This window comes from Mustelus asterias, chromosome 7, assembly GCF_964213995.1.
Source record: "Mustelus asterias chromosome 7, sMusAst1.hap1.1, whole genome shotgun sequence".
Taxonomy (NCBI): domain Eukaryota; kingdom Metazoa; phylum Chordata; class Chondrichthyes; order Carcharhiniformes; family Triakidae; genus Mustelus; species Mustelus asterias.
In genome coordinates this window covers 72703582-72724609 of record NC_135807.1, presented here as the reverse complement: position 1 = coordinate 72724609, position 21028 = coordinate 72703582, and positions in this window count along the sequence as shown.

Here is a 21028-nt window from a genome sequence, read left to right as displayed (position 1 = left end):
TTGACCCTATAGTCTGTGTAAGGAGTTATCAAGTAGAAAATAATATTCACCACAAAAAGATAATTGAAAGCAGCTCGCAATAGAGAAGATGTTAGCTCGATTTAAGATCAACGGAGACAGTAAAGTCAAGAAAGTTAATAGAAGGACTAAAGGCAAAGGTATTAAAGTTATGATACACTGTATTAGCTAATGGTTACATTTACACGAAACATAAAGAAACTATTATGCATTTGATCAATTTAAAGAAACAAGATTTCAATTGTTCCATAAAAGAACATCGAGGAGATCAAGATTAAATGATTTGCTCACTGCACTGAGAGGACACAAGCTTGTGTACTGTGAAGATAATTCGTAGATTGGTAATCGATTATTTGATTTCCTTGCACATCTCACGCATCATTGTAATTTAGCCTATATGTATCTTTAGAGAGGTACAGTGCATACATACAACCATGGAATTACCATTCTTTAATAGGCCTACGTGCACGTGTGCGATGGTCAATAATATTCAGGAAATGTTTGTATGTGTGTTGTTGGGACAGTATTGGCAGAGGTTTGGCCTATGTACACATTTCATGGACCACTCTGTTTAAGGTGTGGTCTACATTAGGGTTATCTCTTGTTAGTCCTCCAGAATTAACCTGGAGCCTCGGAAATCAAAAGCGACCCCTGAACACTGTCACAAGCAAACAATGGGGAAACTGCTGGAGGCATCGAAAAGATTGTTCGCATTTTCTTTACATTTCTTTCGACACTTTAGTTTATTGGTTATAAAAATGTTTGGGATTTGACCTAAGGGGCAAGGAAATGGGGGGGGGGGGCGGTCATGTGATGATATAATAGAAACTGGCGCATATACACCAGCTTTAATGTAGTAATCCATACTCCACAGGACAATGTTAAAGCAATATTTGACACTGAGCCACCATAGGAGATATTACAACAGGTGACCAAAAACTTGGTCGAAAAGGTAGGTTATAAGGAGCATCTTAAAGGAGGAGAGAAAGCTAGAGAAGGGGAGAGGTTTAGAGATTTAGGAATGATTTGTGAGATTAGAATAAAAGTAGATGTTGCTCCTATTGGACGGGATGGCATGGAAACTTCCTGTGACAACACCTAACGAAATCTATTCATTTTCACTCGTTTTTCTTCCTCAAGCTGGCGGCGCCTTGCTGGAAAAATGCAAGTTTGATGATTTCCTCATTATCCACGAAAGGGTTAAGATTCAGCCTTCAGTTGACATAAGGCAAGACATTCGATCTACAAACCCAGTGTGTAAATTTAAATAAAATAAACACGTTAGTCTACACGATATAGAAGCAATTTGATAGACAATCCGGAAATAGATTGTACAATATGAATTATGAACGCAATTTGGAAGGTTTCTTTAAACAGTCGGAAAATATAAATTGGAACTTGATATTATTCATGCCATGCCACCTACATAACCATAGCTAAACCAGCATATGTAGGAATTTCATAAAATTCCGCTCTTCTTTATAATGTGGTTGAAATATACGAAACCAGATTTGAAAAGGAAATTGTATAAAGATCAAACAACAATAGTCAGAGATTTTCCGGTTTTAACCAAGGTAATAATGTTTCCTTTGTCCTTTGATAAAGCACGTTATTGACTCTTATTTGGTTGGTATTTTGTGAACAAAGATCGAATATTTACGTGAAACCTCAAAGTAATGTGTGTTATGTTAACTAACACTGTATGGGTGTAACAGCAAGTCACCCGGAGTTTTATTGTTTAGGTGCGATTCTATGGTAGAATCTAATAGGTTCTACTTCTGTAAATTTTCATTTAAAATGATTTTGATTAAAGCAAGATGCATATTTTACCTGAACACATTAAGCGCGTCATTACGATGCCATGGAAAGATGTAGTTTGTTATAAAACTGGCAGATTTGATACCAGATTTGTCCCCCAACAAAAGTTAGGGCTGTCGAATTATTTTCAAGTGATTACATTCGTCGAATACAGAGAACTTCCTGAACCATTTCGGATTGTGTGCACTAAACAAGGAGTTCGGAGCAGTAAATAAGAATTGCATCACTGATGCTAGTAACTGGAATATCCCCAATGTCGTTATAAACAATGATATAAATAGATTGAGTTAAGGTTGCAGTGAGAAGTCAATATTAAAAAAGTCCAATAATCGTTCGTCCCCCACCAACCGACATCGATATTATTTTCATGCCGAAGTCAGCATCTGACTAAAACAAAAATAAATCATAATTTAAACATGGAGCTTGCTTTTCCTTCAATTAGCCGTCGAGGTTTTACCCTTTTCATTAACTGAAAGGTTGGAACATGCAGATTGTTGAGAAGATACTTTACAACCCCAAGGACAAGTTGGAGAAGTTTTAAAAAGTGAAGTTTATTTATTAGTCGCAAGTAAGGCTTACATTAACACTGCAATGAAGTTACTGTGAAAATGCATGTCGTGGGAGAATCTCAAAATTTTATAGAAGTCGGATACAAATGACAAATAGATAGCTATCCCATCAACCAAATCTGTTTTCACCTAAAATGTTTTCAATCCTTCATTTTCTCTCTCTACGCTTGAATCATCATATCCACTAAATCCAAAGACCATCACAAAACAAACGTAAGAATATTTTGAAACATTCATAATTAAAAATGCAAAACATCTGAAACATACGAAACTGTGTGAATGGAAAAGGTAGTTTTCCGTTAGCATCTGCATTGTATTCAAGATTAATCATCTGAAGTTTATGGTAGGTTTTTTAACATAGTTTACCAGAGCAATGAACAGTATAATGCTGGCAAGTTTATAACTCATCAATTTGTGTATTCACTTTTATCTGATCCAACCTCTAGCTAAGGTACATTACACTTAGCTTTTGTAAAATTGAAGCAATATTTCAGGTTACATATCCATCCAACCATACCCATCTATTTATAGCCATCCATCCATATCATCTATCTATAATGTGAAGATGCTGGCATTGGACTGGAGTGGGCACAGTAAGAAGTCTCGGAATACCAGGTTAAAGTCCAATAGGTTAAATTGGAATCACGAGCTTTCGGAGTGCTGCTCCTTCATCAGGTGAGTCACCTGATGAAGGAGCAGCGCTCTGAAAGCTCAGGATTCCAAATAAACCTGTTGGACTTTAACCTGGTGTTGTGAGACTTCTTACTGCATCTATCTATAGCCATCCATTCATATCCATCCATCCATATCCGTCCATCTATATCCATCCATCCATCCATCCATCTATATCAATTCATCCATATCCATCCAATTGGAACACATCCCTGCACCTTTTTGAATTGGTGAATGTTTCAGTTCCAGTTCATATTGAAGGTACTTCAGAATCTCTTATCCAATCAATCTTATTTAGATGTTGGTACCTTTGTATAACAATATGCTACAGATCAACAAAACATGCATGGGTATGTAATATTTTGGCTTCCCTATAATAACTTTCTGCGATATTTGCACATTCTTCAGTCAACCTTGATCTTTTAAAAGTCCTCAGTCACATTGTCTGAAAAGTAACTCGCAAAATAATTTATTTAATAAAAATGTTCATTAAAACATTCAAAAAGTGATCGCTCTACACAGCAACTCGAGATCAAATTTAGCCCTTCATAAACAAAGCATGTTTTGCCCTGCCTGCATTTTTGCATTTTGTTGCGATATTTTTACAAGGCTTCAATTCGACTGTAAACGTGGGCCTCAGATTATAATTCCATGATTTATACTACTGACCATAGATTGCTACTAATCGCACAGAGGTCAGTGACAGAGTGACACTGGGCATGTCATGCTTGGAGCCATGTACACATTTTAATGTTAGGAACATGGGGTAAGAGTGGGCTTTTTCTGAACATGAAGAAATAAGTTTATGAAACAGATGGTCATTATCAAATTACGGTTTGGAACAAGGCTGGGGTTGCTGCAGATCAAACTCCTTGGTTGAGGAAAATTTCGCACAGGTTGGCTTTGGAACCGAGCATCAAAATTACACATTTTGCACTAAGGTGCTCCTGAAAACCTTTTGCTCAAGACTGGCAGCATAATAGTACCCTTAATCACCACTGCATATGCAATAAAATAATAGTGAAATATTAGAAATTTTAAAACCAGACAGGGTTAACGATTATAATATTTTAGGCTGTTGGCATGTGATATCACAGCAGCACCAGCTACCATTAGAAATATTACCATTAGACTAATTCAATATCAACATTTTATTCATAACTAAGGGTACCTTTTTCAGTTGCATATTGTTCTTGGAATAATTTCCCCAATTTCTATATGAGGAAAATATGGTGATAACATAATGGCCATGAAACTGGATTTCACAGTGTTACTGCTGCTGGTACGACAGAAGACGCAAGTAGGATAATGACATGCAATGCATTGCTGACCCCTTCTTGTGCAGTCTGCATGGCACCCCATGTTGGGAAGGGTATGGGCATGTTGTGCTTCTTTTGATTAACCAAATAAACTAAATCAACAAATTGAAGGATAAATTAAAATGCAGCTCCTTAAAGGGATACTGCATCAAAGTAAAAAGAATCTCAAAGGAAACTTAAAACATCAAAACGAGATGTGATTAAAAGGGTTGATAAAATACGCCAGTCTTGTGATGCCTAGTGGGCACAGAAGGCCTTGATGGTGCCAGCAGACACCATATACTCCCTTTCCAGGGGCACCCGGCAGCGGACATAGACACAGAATAGGGGAAAGCAGTTGGGAAGGATGATCCCCTTGACCCCCTGCTGTCTGGATCTTGACTAGGCCTAGAAGCAGGCCCATCTGGAGGTCCTGCTTCCTCACCACCAGAAAATCAGGATCGTGGGGCTGAAGTGCAACGAAAAAGAAAATCACAGATCTTCCAGTAAACTAAAAAGGAGATGCAACCTAGGACAACTTACATGTACGTGGTCCATGGACTCCTCAAGGCAGCAAAACACATATGCACCTTGGGAGTCCATAAGCCAATGCAACCTACAGTTGTATAAGACTGCTTCATGCAACACCCTCCACCCTGGTCCCGGATGGGGGCATTTTGTGTTTGCACTGGAAGATTTGGTAGAGGCCTGATGAGGATGTTAAACAACTGTTCCTTCTGATTTGACACAAGGTTTCATCATTTAAACTGCTCAAGTCCGGTGAATGCTTGTGCTAATCATTCTCATTTGAATAGGTATTCAACTGCACAAACCCCTCCCCTCACCCACTTTTGATAAGGGTCACCCATCCAACTTGCAGATGAGGCACTTTTGACTTACTAATGCTATGGCAAAGTTTGTGGATGGTCTGTTCTTTTCATTTTGGAGCTCTGTTGGTGAGTTGGTGCATCCATTCAGGGAACATAATGGATTTTGCCACCTTCCCATGTCAAGTCTACAAGAGGGCTATAGTTGCAGACCCTCTAGGTTTGCAGCACAACAACAAAATTGAGTGGAGGCTGCAGAGCAGGGAAATTCTGTGAGGAGTGAGGAAGAGGAGGAGGCTGTCCACAGAAAGCCCAATCTATCACAGTTTTTCAGAGAATACTTCCCATACCTCCACCCCAGCAACTCAAACTTAGCAATGAGGTGGTCACAGAACAATACCACCTCCTACAAGAGGACCTGCAGCCTCACACCAGGGCAAGGATAGTGCTGTCAAAGGCTGCCTGCCAGTAGCCTGTGATCGGATCATTCCAGGTGAAGCAGACAATTGTATCGAACATGTTCCAGTGTATTGTCCATCACTGAGGAGGCCCTATATGCAAAGAGGGATGGCATAATTTTCTCTCTAAACAGGGAGAAGATGGAAAAGGGGGCTTGTGGATTTGCCAATACAGGATGGTTTCCAATGGTGGCGGAGCCCTCAATTACATGTACATGGTTCTACAGGCTCTATGTCAATGGGGAGAGTTATTGTAGCTGCACGGGCTACTGTTCCATCAATGTTTATAATGGCAGCGAATGCCCTGATTTTGACAGCAGTAATGATGCTTTCTTAAGAAAATTATATCCTTTCTTAAGAAAGGAGAACAAAACTATACATAACATTCCAGATGTGGTCTAACAAAAGCCTTGTTCAGCTGTGTCAAGATTCCCCTACTTTTATACTTGATTCATCTTGTAATAAACGCCAACATCATTCCCCTATTGATAAAGATCATTTTCCTTCCTAATCACTTGCTCTATCTGTATACTAACTTTTTGTGATTCATTTACTCAGACAACCAGATTCCTTTGTACATAGAATTTTTAAAAAAACTCCTATCTCAAAATTATAAACCACCCCCACAGGGAGAATCTGCAAACTCCACCCAAGGCCACAATCAAACCCAGGCTCCTGATGCTGTGAGGCAGCAGAACTAATCACTATGCCGCCTGCCACCCATTGTTATATACTTATGTTGGGGGTTTGGGGTGATCCTTGACCCTTTAAGGGTGTGGGTCATGTGACCACTGAGGTGGGGCTAGCTCCACCGGAGGTGTGGCTAGCTCCACCTGAGGTGGGGCTAGTGCCACCCGAGATGGAGCGAGCTCCAGCCGTGGCAGACCCTGGTGAAGCAGTATAGGTCCTGACTGTGGGTCAGTGCACACCTATAATAAAGTGTTCCCCAGTGTCCAAGTTAAGAAGCCTACTTTATGGTTCATCTGCACCTTACCTTGATAAGTACATTTGTAACATCCATGATCTTGGGCTTGATCCAACACTTGATTCTAAGTTCTGCAATCTCTCACCATTCAAATAATCTATTGCTTTTCTATTCCTCCTGCCAAAATGGACAAATTCACATCTTCCCTCATTATACTCCATCTGCCAAATTTTTACCCACTTACCTAACCCTTCTAAATCCCTTTGTAGACTTTGGGCTGGATTTTCCAGCTGCACTCATCCCAAGACCAGAAAATCCCACCCAAGGTCAACAAACCTTTGCATGGCCTGCTACAATTCCTGTGGTGAATGGGGTGGGAAAATTCGGTTCTTTATGTCCTTTTGACAACTTGCTTTCCTACCTATCTTTGTACCATCAGCAAATTTAGTTACTATACATTCAGTTCTTTCATCCAAGTCATTGAGATAGATTGTAAATAGTTGTGACGCCCCAGCATTGATCCCTGTGGCACTCCACTAGCAATTGCTGTCAACCTAAAAATGACCCATTTATCCCTACTCTCTGTTTCCTGTTTGCTTTTATCCATGTTAATAAGTTTTCCCTATACCATGAGCTCTTACTTTGTGCAGTCATCTTTGGGTGGCATCTTCTTGAATATTTTGGAAATCCAAGTACCCACATCAATCAATTTCCCCTTATCCACCTTGCTTGTTACTTCATCAAAGCACAAATAAATTAGTCAAACATAATTTACATTTTACAAAACCACATTGACTCTGCCTGATTCCATTATGATTTTGTAAATGTCGTGCTATTACCTCCTTAATAATCGATTCTAACATTTTACCTATGATAGATATTAAGCTATTTGGCCTATAGTTTCTTGGGTCTGAATCTTGTGCTCATTGGGTGTATATGATTGGCAGGCCTAGAAATGGATGCGAGCTTCTGGATGAAATTGGACCACCACTGTGATTTCATGCTGGCTGGCTAATTAACTGGCGTCCAGCGTGAAATGCAAGCTGAGAAACGCTTCTGCAGGGTGGGGATGTGGATGGGGGCATGGGAAGGGGGTGGGCACTGAGCAGAGCAGAGAGTGAGGGTGGGCATTTCCAGCGAGTTCCCTGGAGGCTGACAGCTGCTGTGGAGCTGCCTCAGGGAGCTGCACAGTATAAATGAAATGAGCTCAAATGAATGCTGCAAACTATATCTACACTGTAAATTCAAGCACCTGACAGCACACACATAGGACCTCAGCCCTCAAACATCTTTTATTTTATATCACCCTGAATTTTTTATCTCACTCTTTGTTGCAAAAACATGAAGGCCGCCTGGCTGGTTGGCCTGTCTGCCAACTGTAAAAGTGGATGGGCTATGTAAAATCATCACCAATTGCTTCCTTAATGGGATGAATTGCCCACTTAATTGTTAGCTGACAAGCTTCAGACTCCTGCACATGTCTGCTGACCATAATGTGTGTGACACAATGACATTGGGCACACGCCCAACATCTTCTTGCACAATTTCACATGCTCCAGGGTCAGGAGTGCACCCATACATTCAACATTAAATTCTGGCCCTGCTTTCTGCCATCCTCCTTTCTGGAATAGTAATGTTACGTGTGTGGTTTTGCAATCTGCTGGAAATTCTCTAGCAAGATTTGGAACATTACAATCCATACATTCACTATGATTGCAGCCACTTTCTCTCAGGCTGTATGGTGCAGGTAATCAGGTCCAGCAGACTTGCATTTGTGTGAGATGTTTGCTGTGAATAATGGCTGGAGGTATGTGAACGCAGCGAGGGATGATGTGAGGCTGGCACAGTGGGTTGATGTGCAACGCTGACGTGGAGTATTCGAAGATTAGGCCTTAGTCTTAACCCACGCGAGAACACCATCCACCAGGTACACGGTACATATTCTTGCAACTCGGCCAACGTTGTCTACCTGATACGCTGCAGGAGAGGATGTCCCGAGGCATGGTACATTGGGGAAACCACGCAGACGCTGCAACAACGGATGAATGAACACTGCTCGACAATCACCAGGCAAGACTGTTCTCTTCCTGTTGGGGAGCACTTCAGCGGTCACGGACATTCAGCCTCTGATCTCCGGGTAAGCGTTCTCCAAGGCGGCCTTCACGACACATGACAGCGCAGTCGCTGAGCAGAGACTGATAGCCAGGTTCCGCACACATGAGGATGACCTCAACTGGGATATTGGGTTCATGTCACACTATCTGTAACCCCCACAACTTGCCTGGATGTGCAAAATCTCACTAACTGTCCTGTCTGGAGACAATACACATCTCTTTAACCTGTGCTTAATGCTCCCTCCACTCACATTGTCTGCACCTTTAAGACTTGATTAGTTGTAAAGACTCACATTCCAATCATTATTCATGTAAATTGAGTTTGTGTCTTTGTGCCCTGTTTGTGATCAGAACTCTCACCCACCTGACGAAGGAACCGCCTGTTCCGAAAGCTAGTGGCTTTTGCTACCAAATAAACCTGTTGGACTTTAACCTGGTGTTGTTAGACTTCTTACTTATTCTTAACTGCCAGGAATAGTTGATGGATGAGTGATTGGGGATGTGGTGCATTGCGCAGCTTTAAAGGTTGGCAGAGTGGTGGGTAGGAGATGTCTTTTGAAGATGAATTTATTGCCCTTGACCACCCGCATAAGGTAATTCAGGATAGTAATAATAGGTTTGTTAAAAAACACTACTTGAGCTTTATCATATTTTTTAAGGCTTGATTAGCTGTCAGGCTACTGAAGTATGTATTGAGCTAACATTTGTTTATTGAGTACCCATTACCTTCCAAGTTGAAGGACAGAGTCATTTTTAAGCTTGACTCTTGTCCATTTTACAATATGGCACAAACTTAAGGTTCGATGAAACAATTCAAGTATGACATCGACTGCACCAAAATTTGTCATAAATGCACCTTCATGAAGTACAAATGTTTTATGGAAAAATATAAACTGAACAATTTATGATGCAAAAATATTTAGTTTTGCAAAATCTTTACATCAACATATTACCTTGCTGGTTAAGGGTAGGCAAAAACATAGATCCAGATGAAGGTTTAGTGTGCCAAGATCAGACTAAATTCCTTGATATTCATTTAATTATAGGTAGCTGTGTTTCTTCTGTCTTTTCTCTCCTTGAAATTTCCAGGTTCACATTAGCAGCTGTCAATGTTGATGGATTCTGAGACTGAGTGAAACTGTCCTCTTGTCGACTGTGGTATCCATTTACCTCTGATTTTGTAGTTCTTTAGTTGCAGCTGTCAACTCTAATCCAACGTTATGATCCTTTCTTGCATCCTTTTATATGCTACCTTTGCAAATACTTTGCCAGTTCAATTTTAAATGATGTTATTGTTTCTACCTCAATAACCTCTTGTAGTAAAGCATTCTATACTCTATTGACCCCATACATAAACTTTCTCCTACCTTCCTTTTTCATTCTGCATGTGGTAATCTGCAGTCAATGCCTCTTATTGCCATTGTGTAGAAACAATTTACACTGCTTGTCCTCTTAGGACCTTTCACAAACTTAAAAAACTAGAGCTTGTTCCCTTAACGGTGTCCTTTTCCAGGGAACTTTTCCCATGACTTTAATATCCTTCTAAGGAAAGGGGACCCTTTCATACCTTCATAAATCTTCTTTCATTACAGTATTTACATGTTAAACTTTTATATCTGTTTGGTCACAATAGATAGTAAAATTCGCACACTGTATCAGCTAAATGTCTACCAGAACTCCAAGCAATAATGCAACTGTTGTGTAAATCAGAATTACTCACTTTTATATTTCCTGCATATATTTATAAAACTCATGATTGCATGAGCCTTTTGATTTCTCTTTTCTACCAACTCTTTTAAAGACAGATGTTGCACTCATCAACATCTTTTTCTCTCCACTCTGTTCAAAATTTTACCATCTAGGCTTTTCTTCCTTTCCTTTTTGTTTCTAAAATCTATTACTTTTGTTTTGAACTGTATTTGCCATCTTTCTTTCCGCCCTGCCAATCCTAACTGTGCAATCTAAATCCCTGCAATCCTCCTGAGTATTTGTAAGGCTCTTTAATTTATCATAATCAACAAACTTTGATGAGGTTTCTTTTGCATCTATGTGTAAATCATTTTTTAAATGGAAACAAGTTATCTCCCCAGAGAACCCCTGAGGCACACCACTACTCACATCCTTCACATTTGGAGGAAAATGGACTAGTTAGTGACAGGCAGAATGGTTTGTACAGGAGTTTTTTGAAGAGGTGACAAAGATAACTGATGAGGGAAGGGCTGTGGATGTAGTTTATATGGACTTTAGTAAGGCACTTGACAAGGTCCCACATGGCAGACTGGTACAAAAACTAAAATCACATGGGATTCAGGGTGGGCTGGCTAGATGGATACAGAACTGGCTTGGTTATAGAAGACAGAGAGCAGTGGTGGAAGGGTGTTTTTCGGAATGGAGACCTGTAGTCAGTGGTGTTCCACAGGATCAATGCTGTGACCTCAAATGATTTGGAGGAAAATATGGGTGATCTGATTAGTAAGTTGATAGATGACATGAAGATTGGTGGAGTTGCTGATAGTGCCAGGGATTGTCTGAGAATGTCAGAGGATATAGATAGATTGGAGACTTGGGCACAGAAATGGCAGATGGAGTTTAATCCAGACAAATGCAAGGTGGTGCATTTTGGAGAATCAAATTTAGGTGTGAATTATCCTGTAAATGGCAGAACCCTTAAAGAACATTAACATACAGAGGGATCTGACCGTGCAGGTTCACAGTTCCCTAAAAGTGGCAACATAGGTGGCCAAGATGATTAAGAAGGCATATGGCATACTTGCCTTCATCAGCCGGGGCACTGAGTACAAGAGTTGGCAAATAATGTTGCAGCTATATAAAACCTTGGTTAGGCTGCATTTGAAGTTTTGTGTGCAGTTCTGGCCACCACTTTACCAGAAGGACGTGGAAGCTGTGGAGGCAGTGCAAAGAAGGTTCACCAGGATATTGCCTGATCTTGAGGGTGTTGACTATGAGGAGAGGTTGAATAAACTAGGATTGTTTTCACTGGAAAGACGGAGGCTGAGGGGAAACTTGATAGGGGTCTATAAAATTATGAGAGGCATAGACAGGGTGGATAGTCAGAGTCTTCTTCCTAAGGTGGAAGTGTCAATTACAAGGGGGTACAGGTTCAAGGTGAGACGGTGAAAGTTTAAGGGAGATGTGCGGGGGAAGTTTTTCACACAGAGAGTGGTGGGTGCCTGGAACGTGCTGTCAAAGGAGGTGGCGGAAGCAGGCACATTAGCAACCTTTAAGAGGCATCTGGATGAATACATGAATAGGGAGGGAATAGAGGGATATGAATTGAGTAAGGTAAGAAGTATTTTTTAGTTTAGTTAGGGCACCATGATTGGCACAGGCTTGGAAGGCCAAAGGGACTCTTCCTGCGCTGTACATTACTTTGTTTTTTGTTCTTTGAAGCAACAAAAACCCAGAGTCAAGTCTCAGCTTCAACCATGGCATAACTTTCTCTTCAATGCATCATGCCTTAGTGTTTGGAACAAGCCTCTTTGAAATGCCTGATGAATCTTTTCATCTATGCACTATAATTTCCTCAAAAAACTTAACTAAACTTGTCAAACATTGCTTTTCTTTACAAATTCATGTTGTCTCTGATTAGCCCCTGTCTTTCAAAAACAGGAACTTAACTATCACAAGGGTGGGGTGGGGAGGGGGCATGGAGTGAGAGTGGGGGGTTTAAACCCCTCAAAGCTTTGTGTGTTAAAAGCCCGACATGGTCCCACTCACTTGCTATCCCAAAGTGCGCTGGCTGCTGGGACAGTGAGTAAATTTAAGGAGGATTTAGACAGATTTTTAATTGGTAATGGGTTGAAGGGTTATGGGGAGAAGACAGGAAAATGAGGATGGGGAGTACATCAGCCATGGTCGAATGGCGGAGCGGATTCAATGGGCCAAATGGCCTAATTCTGCTCCTATATCTTATGAACTTATGAACTTCCAGCTTTATTGTACTTGTGACTAATGGGAAACAGAGTTGGGGTAAATGGATCATTTTCAGATTGGCAAACTCTAACCGGTGGAGTGCACAGGGATCAGTGCTAGGCCTCAACTATTTATGATCTAATTAATATCTTTGATGAAGGGATAGACTGACTGTATTGCAGTCAGTCGATCCCTTTGATGATATACAAAGATAGGTAGGAAAGTAAGTTGTGAGGCTTCAAAGGAATTACAGATAGGTTAAGTGAGTGGGCAGATGGAGTATAATGTAGCAAATTATGAGGTTATCCATTCTGGCAGGGAGAATAGAAAAACAGAATATCATTTAAAGAGAGAAAGACTGCCGAATGTTGCGGTACAGAGGGATCTGGGTGTCCTTGTACATGAATCGTGAAAAGTTAGCATGCAGGTACAACAAATAATTAGGAAGGCAAATGGAATGTTGGCCTTTATGCAAGAGGAATGGAATGTAAAAGAAGGGAAGTTTTGCTAGAACTGTATGGGGTATTTGTGAGACCTAGATTACTGTGTATAGTTTTGGTCTCCTTACTTCAGGAGGGATATACTTGCATTGGAAGCAATTCAGAGAATGGTTCACTAGGCTGATTCCTGGGATGAAGGGATTGTCTTAGATGAATGGTTGAGCAGGTTGGACTATACTGATTGGTGTTTAGGAGAATGAGAAGTGATCTTATTGAAACATAAGGTTACGAGGGTGCTTGACAACGTAGATGCTGAGAAGGTGTTTCCTCTCATGATGGAATCTAGAACTAAGGGGCACAGTTTAAAAATAAATGCTCTCCCATTCAAGCTGGAAGTGAGGAGGAATTTCTTCTTTCAGAGAGTTGTGGAGGCTTGGTCATTGAATATATTCAGAACTGAGATCGACAGATTTGTGATTGACAAGAGTGTCAATGTTATGGAGAGTAGACAGGAAAGTAGAGTTGAGACCACAATCAGATCAGCCATGATCTTATTGAATGACAGTGCAGGCTTGATGGGCTGTCTAACTTTGCTCCTAATTCTTATGATCTTATAAGGTGACTGGTAAACACTATGGGGATATCAGATCAGCAAGTTAAACATGTAAAGAGCCAATTAAAGATTTTAACCCCCAATTCTAGGCTTAACAATTGAAGCATGGATTTCATGAGCTGGATAAAAATCACTAGGGTCAGTGAGGCAAACACATCCTCGGTCATCCACCTGAAACATTAAGGCCGGGATTCTCCCCAAAACAGAAGTAAGTGCTCAATGGGTGGGACAATGGGCGTATCTCCCGCCCGTTTTTTGGGTTTACTTACCAGGACAAATCTCCGACTCTGAGCATTGCAGAGGCTGCAGTGTGACTCACCTTGAAAAGCCCGAGAGGCCGGCAGCATCGTGCTGAGTGGGCCATTGCGCATGCGCCATTCTGTCAGTGTAGAGATCAGCACATGCGCACTGGCCCCCTCATCATTGGCCTCCCGATCGTTGGCCTGCCCCCCCACCCCCGCTCACTGGCCTTCCCAAGCCCCCCACACCCAATCGCTAGCCTACTGGACCTCCCCGTGCCAGCCCTGATCTCCCCCCCACCAGCCTCGACTCCCCTCCCCATGGCCAGCCCTGAGCCCCCCCCCACCCCAATGGCCAGCCCTGACCCCCCCATCCCTATAGCCAGCCCCAACCCCCCACAACTCCGATGACCAGCCCTGATTGCCTCCTCCCTCACTCTCCCACCGATTCCAATTGCAGAAGGGGGGGGGGCACCCTCAATGACCTCTGCCCCCACCAGTAGGGTGGGGACGCCCGTTCCCTGTTAGTTGCAAACCCCGCTGGGGGGAACCACTCCCTGCAGAGGGGGAGGGGGAGAGATGCTCGTGGACCCGGAGAATGCCGTCCCGGGCCCGCTAATCATACGGAAATGGAGATTCCCATATATTTCCCATATGGAAATCGGCATGGAGCTGATTGTGCTAAAAAAAAGCACTTGGGAGACTCATGTTGCGCTGGTCACGAACCTTGCTGAAGGCTGTGTCTCCCTGCCTGCTGTGCTGCTTGAGCAGCGAGAATCCCAGCCTTACTCTTTTTCTCTCTTTGCAGATCCTGTTTGACCTGCTGAGTTTTTCCAGCATTTTCTGATTTTATTTCAGATTTCCAGCAGCTGCAGCATTTTATGGGAGAGCATGGTGAGGATTCACCTGTGAAACTGATAGGTGGGAAAGGCTTAAATAGTGAAAGTGCATAGCTACTTTCCTGTCTTTGTGAAAGGCTTGTACTCATAGGATTTCCTCTGAGGGTTTGCCTTCACTGTATTACAGGTGATTCCTAAATTCTTGGAAGCTACTTCACATATCTTCAACTTCACTCACCCCTGACCTTCTGAGAGCTGTTACTGCAGCATGGGATTGTTTATGCAGCTTTCTCTTGGACCTCCGACGAGGAACAAGAGGAGCAGAAACATGAATGCCAGCAGGCCAGAGCAGTAGGAGCACCAACAGAAGCAGCAACAACAGCTACCTTCTTCATTGCCACTCCACAGGGTAGAATGGATGGTCTCAGAGCTCCAGCCTGTTACCCTAGCACAGGGTCTACAGACAGAAGGTCCTTCAACATGACAGAGCAGCAGTGCCGTAGGAAGCTCAGGATTTCATCGCAGGTTGTTCCTGACATCTGCGATTGCCTGGACCGTGATTTCCTCCGGAAAGATCAGCTGGGAATTGCCAGTGGCCATCAAGGTCAGCAGAGCTTTGAATTTCTTCACCTGTGCTTCCTTCCAGGGATCAGCTGGTGACACCTGTATATTTCATGATCTGATGTCCACAAATATCTCCCAGGTGATCGAAGCCATCTTGCTCCGAGACACAATTTACGTCCACTTTGCCACTGATGAGGACATCAGACAAAACCGGAGGGTTCTTGTTTTGGCTGCAGTGGCTGGAATCCCACAAGTATTAGGGAGTGACAATCTACACAACGATGGCAACGAAGGCATTTCCACATCAACCAGCAGTCTTGGTCAAATCGAAGAATTTCCATTTTTATCACTGAATTATTGAATCACTATAAGGTTTTCATGCATGTCTGTGCAAGATATCCCAGAAGCTGCCATGATGCCTTCGTTCTGCACCAGTCACATCTCCCACAAATCTTTGCACCTCTAAACAGCCTGCTGGTGGTTCCTTGAGGATAACAGTATCTGTGAGGGGCCGCACCATGGTTGCAGAGGAGGTGTAAACCATGAGTTTGCTGAAGATGCAAGCCAGGATAGATCCTGAAATTACACGCCAGTGAGTGTGCAGGATGGTTGTCATCTGCTGTACCATTCTCAAGATTGCACTCCAATGAGGACTGGAGCTGCAGGAGAAAGAAGGTGATGATCTCTCAGCAGCCTTAGAGGAGGAGGAGCCTGTTGTGGCCAGAGCACCTGTAGCAGCTGTCATAGAAACATAGAACATAGAACATAGAACAGTACAGCACAGAACAGGCCCTTCGGCCCACGATGTTGTGCCGAGCTTTGTCTGAAACCCAGATCAAGCTATTTCCTCCCTATCATCCCGAAGTACTCCATGTGCCTATCCAATAGCTTCTTAAATGTTCCTAAAGTTTCTGACTCCACTATCCCTGCAGGCAGTCCATTCCACACCCCAACCACTCTCTGAGTAAAAAACCTACCTCGGACATCCTTCCTATATCTCCCACCATGAACCCTATAGTTATGCCCCCTAGTTACCGCTCCATTCACCCGAGGAAATAGTCTTTGAACGTTCACTCTATCTATCCCCCTCATCATCTTATAAACCTCTATCAAGTCTCCTCTCAACCTCCTCCGCTCCAAAGAGAAAAGCCCAAGTTCCCTCAACCTTTCCTCATAAGACCTACCCTCCAAACCAGGCAGCATCCTGGTAAATCTCCTTTGCACTCTTTCCAGTGTCTCCACATCCTTCTTGTAGTGAGGTGACCAGAACTGCACACAATATTCCAAATGTGGTCTCACCAAGGTCCTGTACAGTTGCAGCATAACCCCCGGCTCTTAAACTCAAACCCCCTGTTAATGAACGCCAACACACTATAGGCCTTCTTCACGGCTCTATCCACCATCGACTTCTCCACCATCGACTTAAAATCTGCATACCACCAGCTCCCTATCCGCCCGGAGGACCGCCAATATACTGCCTTCGAGGCGGATGGCCGCCTCTATCACTTCCTTAGGGTCCCCTTTGGCGTCACCAACGGGGTCTCGGTTTTCCAGCGTGAGATGGACTGAATGGTAGACCAGAACGGGCTGCGGGCCACCTTCCCGTACCTGGACACATGTGGTGGACACATTCAGGCATGGTTCAGGTGAGCATGTAAAGCCTAAAGGCACACTAATGCTGAACCCACTGCCTATTCTCTCCACAAGTATAAATCATTCCCACAGTCAGACAGTCCTCTTTGTCATTCACATCTTTGTATGATTTACACCTGGTCATGTCAGTAACTCTAATATCCATTTGGAAGCTGGATGGGCATGAAAGGACAATGGAAATTTGAAATAAAGTGCAAGGATCATATTCATATGCCATTTCTGCCAAGTAGGGTGGTGGAGGCAGGCACGCTGACATCATTTAAGACTTACCTGGATAGTCACATGAGCAGCCTGGGAATGGAGGGATACAAACGATTGGTCGAGTTGGACCAAGGAGCGGCACAGGCTTGGAGGGCTGAAGGGCCTGTTTCCTGTGCTGTACTGTTCTTTGTTCTTTCTTTTTTTTTTCTTTGTTCTTTCTCTGTTTTTCCTCTCATGGCCCACCCACATCTCCCTACCAACCAAGAACTGGAGAGCACGTTGCTGCGTTTCAGTGAGGCACTGATTGGCCACAGTGATGCTTCCCTCCATCCAAATTAGATTGAGTGCAGGTCATTGGTTTTCCTGCCGTGTCTGATTCTCCATGGAAATGGCCACTCAATCCATGGAGGTAGATATCAGCGCAAATGCCTGAGACATCATGGCACTCTTGGTAAATACAGGCTCCTCCAATCTCTCTCTAAGGGTACACAGGGTGACTGGAAATTTTCAGTTGCTACCTCAGAATAGTCATTGATGAGCTATGAGGCTCAGTAAATTTGTCCGGTTGAGTAGAACTTCGAGTGTCCAGCGCCCTCTGATATGGGGCAGGACTTTATGACCTAGCTCTAGTGAGACAGGAAAACCCGTCCCTCACCCGCTCCGATTCCGTGGCGGGCAGAGCGGTAGAATTCCGGTGATAGTGTCTCTATTTTGCTTCTTGTCTCCAACATCATGTTAAATAGGTTAGTGGGATAAATATGTGGGGTTATGGAGTAAGCCTGGGTAAGAGTCAGTGCAGACTCGATGGGCCAAATCGCCTATTTCTGCATTGTAGGGATTTTCTGATCTTCTGATCTACATGTGACAACCTAGCTATCCCTGTGAAGGCCCCACCAAGCTGTTTTGTATCTGTGTTGTTGAAGGATGCATCTGAGTCACGTGATGGTGCTTCCTCACATGGTGCAACCTGAGTGAGCTCCTTGGTATCCACCTGCTCCTGTGTCACACTTGATGGACCTGTGAGAGGTGAAGGACATAAATTAGAACTGATATGGGGAAAAGGTGAGGTATTGCTATTGTGCAGATGCTCACGTTTGCATCTGCAACAGCAGTGCCAAATATCTGTGTGATTATGAGGTATCTGCAAGACTGCTATCTCTCCATCACCAATGCACTCGACCACTCTACTGATCTCCAAGATCACTATCTCTGCAGGACTTGAAGGCCATCCTGGTCCTCTGTCCCTCTCTCAACTTACAAGAGAAATCAGAGAGTTAGGTCGTGTGAGAAACAAAATGTATGGACAGAAAGGAATGACATCAATTATAGAGGGTGACTTTCAGGTATGAGTGTGAGCTGGTGCAAAGATGAAGGCGAGTGTCAATGTTGGCTGTTCAGATAGGGATGTGAGGAGGTTCCTTGAGAGGGAGGAATGAATGAAGCTTAACAGTGTACCTATCACTTTGACAAGTGTTATGCAGGAGAATGCTATGTAAGTCAGAGTGTTAGGGCTGGCACATTAAAGTGGGAAGTCACTCACCTTTCTTGCTCTCGTTGAGCTCTTGTGGCAATGAATCCAGGTGCGAGGGGCCACATTCCCAATGCTAATTGCATCTGTCAATTCCAGCCATACTTACTTGATCTGAGAGGCTGTCGTCTTCCTCCCATTCATGGGAAACAGCACTTCACTGGAATCCTTAACAACCCACAGCAGGATCCCTAGGGAACAATCAGAGAACCAGAGGACAGCCTACCCATGTCTCACTTCCATTCTCATGGTTGATGAAGCCTTAATAATCAATGTAGACTTCAGTCAGTCTAACCCCTGCTGTGGTCCCTTTAACTCGAAATCCTTCCACTGACAGATGAAGGTCATTATCATGCCTGCTCTCTGTGATTGTGGGAATCCCAAAAGTGTGATACCAATGCCATAGCTCCATTGCCATGGCAAAACCTGCTCCAGTAGACATGGAGTTCCCATTCTGCTGACACCCCACTCCTCAGCTACAAACAGATTGGTTTCATTAAACTCTGCCCATTAACTCCAAAGAATTCAGAGAGTGGTTTCACTATATGTGTCTAGAGTTTCCATTTAAAAACATCTAATTTACCAATTTTAAAGTTATTTTATGTTTTGTATTTTTCAGTCTTTTTAAATTGCATTAAGATATTAACTAAATGCACTGCTAAATTTAAAAATATTTTATTGTTTTCCACAATTCATAAAGAGTGTCGCATTGTGAAATACTCTTCACCAAAATACTCTAGTGATGATAATGTGCGATTGCGATGGATACATCTTTATGTTTAAAGGGACTGTTTTAAAGTTAAGATTTTTTTTACAGGTAGTCAGTACGATTGGGGGGAATCCAGCTCAGGTACTCAGAAAGCAGCATATTTACTCATTTTAGCCACGTAGTCTTTATTTAAGGGAGAGATAATGGACTTTATTTTACAAAAAGAAAAGGTACCCCAGGAATGCAAGGTGATTTAGATTGACATGGTCATGTGATAATGTAGTTAATCAGAGTAGATAGGTGTTTAGGAGAGAGACAACAGTTTTTGAGTTCCAGCTGGGATTTGTTGAAAGACACAGGGTCTGCCAGTTGTTCTCTGCACAAAATCCCTCTAAAAGCTTCAAGGCCACTTACCCTTATTATAGCAAGTATATTTATGATTACTAACTATATTTAAAATGGATTTTGAGTCTGTAAATTAATTTTGCTTATTTGGAACTGAAACAGTGATAAGTTAGAAATTAGAGTTGTTTATTTTCGGGTTTAAATATTGTTCAACTGATAATAGTTAAGAACAAAGAACAAAGAACAGTACAGCACAGGAAACAGGCCCTTCGGCCCTCCAAGCCTGTGCCGCTCCTTGGACCAACTCGACCAATCATTTGTATCCCTCCATTCCCAGGCTGCTCATGTGACTATCCAGGTAAGTCTTAAACGATGTCAGCGTGCCTGCCTCCACCACCCTACTTGGCAGCGCATTCCAGACCCCCACCACCCTCTGTCTAAAAAACATCCCTCTAATATCTGAGTTATACTTCGCCCCTCTCACCTTGAGCCCGTGACCCCTCGTGAACGTCACTTCTGATCTGGGAAAAAGCTTCCCACCGTTCACCCTATCTATCCCGTTCATAATCTTGTACACCTCTATTAGATCTCCCCTCATTCTCCGTCTTTCCAGGGAGAACAACCCCAGTTTACCCAATCTCTCCTCATAGCTAAGACCCTCCATACCAGGCAACATCCTCGTAAACCTTCTCTGCACTCTCTGTAACGCCTCCGCGTCCTTCTGGTAGTGCGGCGACCAGAACTGGACGCAGTACTCCAAATGTGGCCTATCCAGTGTTCTATACAGCTGCATCATCAGACTCCAGCTTTTATACTCTATACCCCGTCCTAAGCTGCTTCATTTGTTAGAGTTATAGTTTAACTATGTTATTGCGTAAGGTTTGTTTTCACTATAAAAGATCCCTAATTTGTCAGCGGAATTACTCCTAGAGTGAAACATCCTATCCTCATGTTTATTCCAAAATTTAAAAAATGTTGACGTCTAGTCCTCAACATTTGGGATTCTGGCCCAGGGTCCTAACACACTCTGCCTATATGAAAATGGGAGAAAATATAGAAATAGCTGTCTATGCAGTGGTTACATATAAAATAGGTAAAATTAGCTAAATATAAGATCGCTAAAAGGAGAACTTTTCATCTTGCTTTCATCATAACAAGACAAGAATGCTAAATTTCAAACCACAATAACTTATGCTACAGGAGAAAAGGGTGCTGATTGGTTGGCAAGTCAACAAAGATTGGCTGAGGTGTTGCCATGGTGAGCA